Source organism: Zootoca vivipara, chromosome 8 (genome assembly GCF_965207765.1).
Source record: "Zootoca vivipara chromosome 8, rZooViv2.hap1.1, whole genome shotgun sequence".
NCBI lineage: Eukaryota > Metazoa > Chordata > Lepidosauria > Squamata > Lacertidae > Zootoca > Zootoca vivipara.
This window is the reverse complement of record NC_142591.1, coordinates 35,129,802-35,136,762: the sequence shown is the minus strand read 5'-3', so window position 1 is coordinate 35,136,762 and position 6,961 is coordinate 35,129,802. Positions and strand designations below refer to the sequence as shown.

Here is a 6,961-nt window from a genome sequence, read left to right as displayed (position 1 = left end):
CATTCGGGAATATTTCAATTTAAACATGCATAAAGAGACATCAACCCATATCGTATGGGACGCTAGCAAAGCCGTCATGAGGGGATTCTTAATACAAAAAAATAGTCATAAAAGAAAAGAAAGAGGGAAAATAAAAGAAGAAATCATGACACAATTAATGGACTGTGAAAAACAATTAACATCAATGCCGACAGACGAAACATTGAAACAAACTATTAAAAGACTCCAGACACAGCTTTCTATACAAGTCAACTATGAGGTCGAATGGAAGATCAAATGGCTAAGACAAAAGAATTTTGAATTCGCAAATAAATCGGGTAGATTTCTGGCCTGGCAGCTAAAAGCACGGCAAAAACAGAGTACAATTACTAAGATTAAGGATGAAGGATTAGAAACAGAAGATCCTAAAGAGATAAGGAAGGTCTTCTTAAGATACTATCGAGAGTTATATAAGAAGGGAAAAGAAGATAAGACCAAAATTGAAACATATATTCAAAAATATGGCCTCCAGAAAATATCTCCAGATCAAAAAGATCTCCTTAACAAAGAGATTACCAATCAGGAAATTGAGAAAGCCATTACTAAAATGAAACTGGGGAAGGCCCCCGGGCCAGATGGTATATCCGCAAAGTATTATAAGGTCCTAGTAAATGAAATCACACCCGTACTCTGTGAAGTTATGAACAACATCCTCAAAGAAGGGATAATCCCTAATACCTGGAAGGAAGCCCACATTACCCTGATCCCCCAAAAAGATACAGACACACAAAATGTTAAAAATTTTCGGCCAATCTCTTTACTCAACAATGATTACAAATTATTCACAGATATTTTGGCAGACAGATTAAAACAAGTTTTAAACACAATAATCCATAAAGATCAGGCGGGGTTCCTCCCAGGTCGTCAGATGCGGGAAAATGTGAGAAATATTGTCAACATAATAGATTATCTTGAGGTGAGAAATGAAAAACAGGCGGCGCTTTTATTTGTCGACGCTGAAAAGGCGTTTGACAATGTCTCTTGGCAATTTATGTTGTATAATCTAAAAAAGATGGAAATAGGAGAGCAATTTAAGAGAGGCATTGAAGCAATCTACACAGAACAGACCGCAAGGCTAATAATAAATAACAACTTGACAGAAAAATTCAATATTTCTAAAGGGACTAGACAGGGCTGCCCTATCTCCCCCTTGTTATTTATTATGGTGATGGAAATCTTGAATAACCGCTTGAGAAATGATACAGAGGTAAAGGGCATCAAACTAGGGAAAAAAGAATATAAAGTCAAAGCTTTTGCTGATGACCTCGCAGTAACTGTAGAACAACCAGATACAAGCTTACCGGAAGTCTTGAAAATTTTGGAAGAATTCGGCAAGGTGGCGGGTTTCAAACTCAACAAAACAAAGACCAAGATGATTCTGAAAAATTTAAAAAAAGAAGAAAGTGAGAGATTAGAAGAACAACTAGGAATTTCATGCGCCAAAAGATAAAATATCTAGGAGTGTGGCTAACGGCGAAAAATATCAATTTGTTTAACGATAATTATAAAACAGTTTGGAAAGAAATCAACAAAGACATGGAAGGCTGGAAAAAACTTAAATTATCTTTCTGGGGAAGGATTGCGGCGGTGAAAATGAATGTTCTGCCACGGCTTTTATTCCTATTCCAAAATATTCCTATAATAAAAGGGACCTCCCAATTTAAGGATTGGCAAAGAGCCTTATCTAAATTTGTGTGGCTAGGAAAGAAACCTAGAATTAAGCAAAAAATTCTTGTAGATAAAAAAGAGAGAGGAGGGTTTGCCATGCCTGAGCTCAAGCTATACTATGAAGCAGCTTGCCTTGTATGGATCAAGGATTGGATTATGTTACAAAATACGGATTTGTTAGACCTTGAGGGATATACAAATAGATTCGGCTGGCATGCCTACCTGTGTTATAACAAAATCCATACTGGTTTTAAAAGTCATATATTTAGGGGTCCAATTTTGGAAGTATGGAATCGTAATAAAGCTCTATTAGAAAGGAAAACACCATGGTGGGTTGTTCCCTTAAATGTATTAGCTATACGAAAAGTGAACATGGATAGGAAAGGAATTATGTATGAGGACATTGTTGTAAAAACGAAGGATGATTTCAAATTAAAAACTTACGACCAGATTAAGGATAAATTCGCAGGTTGGCTACAATATTACCAAGTTAATGATTTATTTAATAAGGATAGGAGAGAAATTGGTTTTGAGGCAAAAAAGTCGAAATTTCAAATTGAATTATTGGAAAATAGTCAAAAAATATTATCAAAAATGTACAATTTGCTTTTGGATTGGTATACGTTGGATGAGCTGACAAAGGATTGTATGATCAAATGGGCGAGAGATTTCGGGCACAATATACCCACGGATAGCTGGATAAAATTATGGAAAGAACATCTAAATTTTACGGCATGTACTACACTTAAAGAAAATGTAATGAAGTTAGTACACTGTTGGTACTTAACACCGGTAAAATTATCCAAAATGTATAGAAATCAAAATAAATGGTGTTGGAAATGTGAAACATCGGTGGGAGAATTCTACCACATGTGGTGGGAGTGCAAAAAGGTTAAAAAATTTTGGGATTTGGTTTACAATGAATTAAAGAAAATTCTGAGATACACCTTTCCCAAAAAGCCGGAGGCCTTTTTGTTGGGACTCTTAGACAAAGAAATAGCAAAGACTGACCAAAATTTCTTTTTGTACGCCACTACGGCGGCGAGAATTCTAATAGCCCAGAAATGGAAAATTAATGAAATGCCATCAATTAATGAGTGGCAGTCGAAAATTCTGGAATACATGGAAATGGCCGTACTCACCAACAGAATCCGGGAACAAGATGAAGGAAAACTCAAATTGCAATGGAGTAAATTTGTTGAATATGCAAAAATTAATTATAAAGGTATGAAAACGTTAGTGGTAACAACATAACTCCCACAATGATACATATATAACGAATTAAATAATACGATACGAGACTGAAATAACTTACCATTTGCTGGAAGGAAGGAAGTCGCGCTGTTGATCTTGATGTATATATTGTTCTTTTTTTTGTTCTGATATATCAATTTTGTTGGAAAATCAATAAAAATTTATCATGAAAAAAAAAAGAAAAAATCCTGCATCCAAGATGGCAGACGGAGCTCCGTTCGTAAGTAGAAACATTCATAAGTAGAGGTACCACTGTAAAATAATCGATTAAACATTAAAAGCACCAATAAACAGGGCTGCCTTCAGATGTCTTCTAAAAAGCTGGTAGCTGTTTTTTCTCTTTGACATCTGATGGGAGGGCGTTCCACAGGGCAGGCGCCACTATCGAGAAGGCCCCCTGCCTGGTTCCCTGCAACTTGGCTTCTCTCAACGAGGCCCTCGGTACTGGACCTCAGTGTCTGGGCAGAATGATGGGGGTGGAGACGCTCCTTCAGGTATACTGTATTTATTTCCCCCAATTTGAACTATCAAATGGTGATTTTCTTGAGTCAAAATGAGAGTACCCCTAAACATTTTTAGGGGGTAAAAGCACTGGTTACAGTCAAAAGGAGAAATGCACTAAAGTACTTGAGCACATGCAGAGGGCTCTTGAATGTGAACCACTGGTTATACCAGGCATCCCCAAACTTTGGCCCTCCAGATGTTTTGGACTACAATTCCCATCATCCCTGACCACTGGTCCTGCTAGCTAGGGATCATGGGAATTGTAGGCCAAAACATCTGGAGGGCCGCAGTTTGGGGATGCCTGGGTTATACTATAAATCCCCATGCCATTTCTGAGAAACAATCACAAGAAATAAGGCAACCAAGCAATAAAGCGAGCTCAAGAACCCATTTAGACATGCTGAAGAACTGCAAGTCATTTCCAGTGAAGCTTTCTTAAAAGTAGAAAACTATCCACATCAGGGAGAGGAGTCCAACTGCTACTATGAGCACAAGAGGAAAATATTATTATGCTTCATGGTGTCATTGTGTTATATTAAGCAGCCGCTAGGCTAAAGTTAGCCCAATAGAAGTCTGCTAGCAGGGCAGCTACAGACTGGGGGGAAGCGCAAGAGAGTGGGGAGGGAGAAACATTGCTTTCTTTTAAAATATTTGGGAAATAATTCATTCCTGGATCTTTCAATGGGCATGAAAAGAAGACTGGAAGATGAGCTCCTGCTTGTTGGTTTCTGCTTGTATGCCCTGAGAATAAAAATAGAAAGGATGCAAGATTCATTTTTCAACAGGTCCAGATAGACTTTTAGTGAAAGAGATTTTCTTACTTAGTGTTCATACATAATAAGTTCATTGAGTGTCAGGCACCAACAGCTAGAATATTAAGTGTACCTGAAGGGGGCAAAAATAATTGGGAAAAGGCATATTGTATAGAAAGGGGCAACAATATTTCCCTTCCAATTTCACTAGGCTCATCCCCCCACCCACTTCACACATGCCCAGAGATATCCTCTGTGGAAAAACATAATAATCTTCATTAACACTCAAGGCTTCTTTCAATTAAAAATCGTGCTGTCAAATTTGCTTACTTGCATATGAACATTGAAGTGATATACCTTGGGTAATGAAGGAATTTGCCTCCTAGGATAGTTATATATTTCTTATTTACTAAATGTCTTAGACACCTGGTAGCAATTGCTCTCCGGGAGCCATATAAAGACAAAGGAAAAGGCAGAAAAATAAATAAAGCAATTAACATGTTTTAAAAATATGAAACAGCATCAAACAATTCTAAAATGAAATCAAAGTGATATTGAATTGCAAAGACAACCTGAAAATATCAAAACATTTTAAACTACAGAAGCTGAGAATTTAAAAACAGGATATTTAAAAGCAGTGGGTTTAAAAAACAAGGGAAAACATAAATAGTTCTTCCCGGTACTAAAAGAGGAGGAAAGGTGGAGATTGCCTCCTCAGCCTGACCCTTTCAGAGAAGAAGAAGACAATTCAGAATTGCTACAGGGGTTTGAGGGAGGTCACAGCTCAGAGGCAGATAAGGGGGAAAGCTGGGAACTAAGGGGAGAGGGTGAAGAGGAAGCACCAGGAGAGCAACAGATGATGGACACAATGTCTTTAGAAAGCATTCCAGACCTCCCTTCCAGAACCTGGCAAGCCTTGAAAGTAGTAGAGCAAATGGCTCAGAAGCGAAGGGTCCTCAGTGCCACCCATAGGGGAGATGATGAATGAGGAAGTGGGAGAAAAGGGGGGGGGGTGGAGAGTCACTCAGGACAATGCCATTATTCCAAGAGGCTGCATTCCAAGCCTCTCTCTGTAAATACTGAATAAAAAGCAGATGGTAAGAACTTCCTTTGACTTATCCATTCCTGGCAACCTGCTCTGGAGTTGCTTCCTCTGCTGCCTGACACACTGCTCCTATCTGCTCCTATCTGCTCCTATCTGCACGGTTATCACCATAAAGTAGTACTAGGAGAAAATTGCTCAGCCCCACAATGGTCCATAGTGGACCACTGTTATTAAATAACATAGCGGAGATATATGAATAAAACAGAGGTGCTGTGGCTGAGTGGTTATCTCTGGGAATTGGGTGTGTGGCATGTCCTGGGAAGGGTTGCACTCCCCTAGGAGGACTCATGCATTCTAACTCATTGGTACCTGAAAGATCTGAAATATGATGTGTAATATTAGCATGCCAGAAAAGGATCAATTCAGCATTTGACAAATGGAGTACTAAGTTAACAGATGAAAGGACAACTAGCACATGTTTTATGCATACTTAAACATGATCGGGTACACATGTACATAAATGCTTGCATGGGCTTTCCTCACAACATGTATTATCTATAAAACAGGCCTGAGAAATGTCAATAAAAGAACAATGTGCTTCATTAAGACTAGCAAAATTTCTCAGAGGCTTCTTCTAAACATTGTTATGCCATCATTGAAATATCTCTGAATTAAAGTCCAGGGCTTGCGAAAAGAATGTACAAAGTTATTAGAGAAACATGTTTGGCTAACTCTAGTCATCAGAGATCAAGGACAATGTAGCAGAAGAAAGGACAGCTGGAAGGAGACCTGTATAGCAGCCAGCTACATGGGACCATCAAATTCCATCTGGCTCAGTTACCTGTGCCTCCAGCATTAACAGTTCCAGATAACAAATGGTAGATAACCAAGTGAATCATGAAAAAATGAATTAAAACAACAAGGGCATATTTTCTTCTTGAACAGTCTTTATGGGTCTTTATAGATCAAGAGGGGAAAACTCTCCCTGTTATAAACATGACCAGACATGAACCTGTAGTATCTTACAAGGAGTTATTTTGGGTTCTATCTTTAAAGCACAGTGCTAGCTGATCCTTTAAATTCCAGCTGAAATTTGACAATGTAAATTCAGTCTCGTTATTAAACCAGGTGACCAGAAGTAAATGCTGTGGTGATGGACTTTGCCTATGAACACAAACTGACTTCATGGAGGAAAGGACTATCGATGGCTTCTAGCAATGATGGTTACGCCCTGCTTCTACAGTTCGAGGCAGCAATGCTTATGAATACCAGCTGCTGGAAACAATACGATGGAAGAGAGCTCTTTTGCTTGAATCCTGTTTGCAGGTTTCCCACATCTGGGCATCTGGTTGGCCACTGTGAGAACAGGATGCTGGACTAGATGGGCCATTGACCTGATTCAGCCGAATCGTCTTGTGTTCTTGTGGAAAGCTGGCTTCTCCTTGTCAGAGAAGTCCTGCATTTTGGGAGTATTCTTTTGCCTTTCTCTTCAATCACCACTGTCCCTACAAATTTGATTCAGGCCTTACAAATATAGAATAACTGTAGAAAGTGGTCCATGCTAGACTCTCCTAATGCACCATTAGAATTACCAGAAACATTTTGCATGTATTTATCTAGGTCAGCATTTCCCAACTTAGTGCCATTCAGCTATTTTGTACTACAACTCCCATCATCCCTGATCAGTGGCTATGTTGGC

At 38.8% G+C, this 6,961-nt stretch overlaps 1 long non-coding RNA gene across 1 annotated transcript; it reads right to left on the bottom strand.

Moving 5' to 3' along the window:
- Nucleotides 1–771: 771 nt before the first annotated feature.
- LOC148684806 (uncharacterized) lies at nucleotides 772–2,466 on the bottom strand. Its single transcript, XR_015951690.1, has 2 exons — nucleotides 1,341–2,466; nucleotides 772–1,042 (listed from the first exon to the last, which is right to left on the bottom strand). It is a non-coding gene; the product is annotated as an uncharacterized LOC148684806 (long non-coding RNA).
- Nucleotides 2,467–6,961: the final 4,495 nt, after the last annotated feature.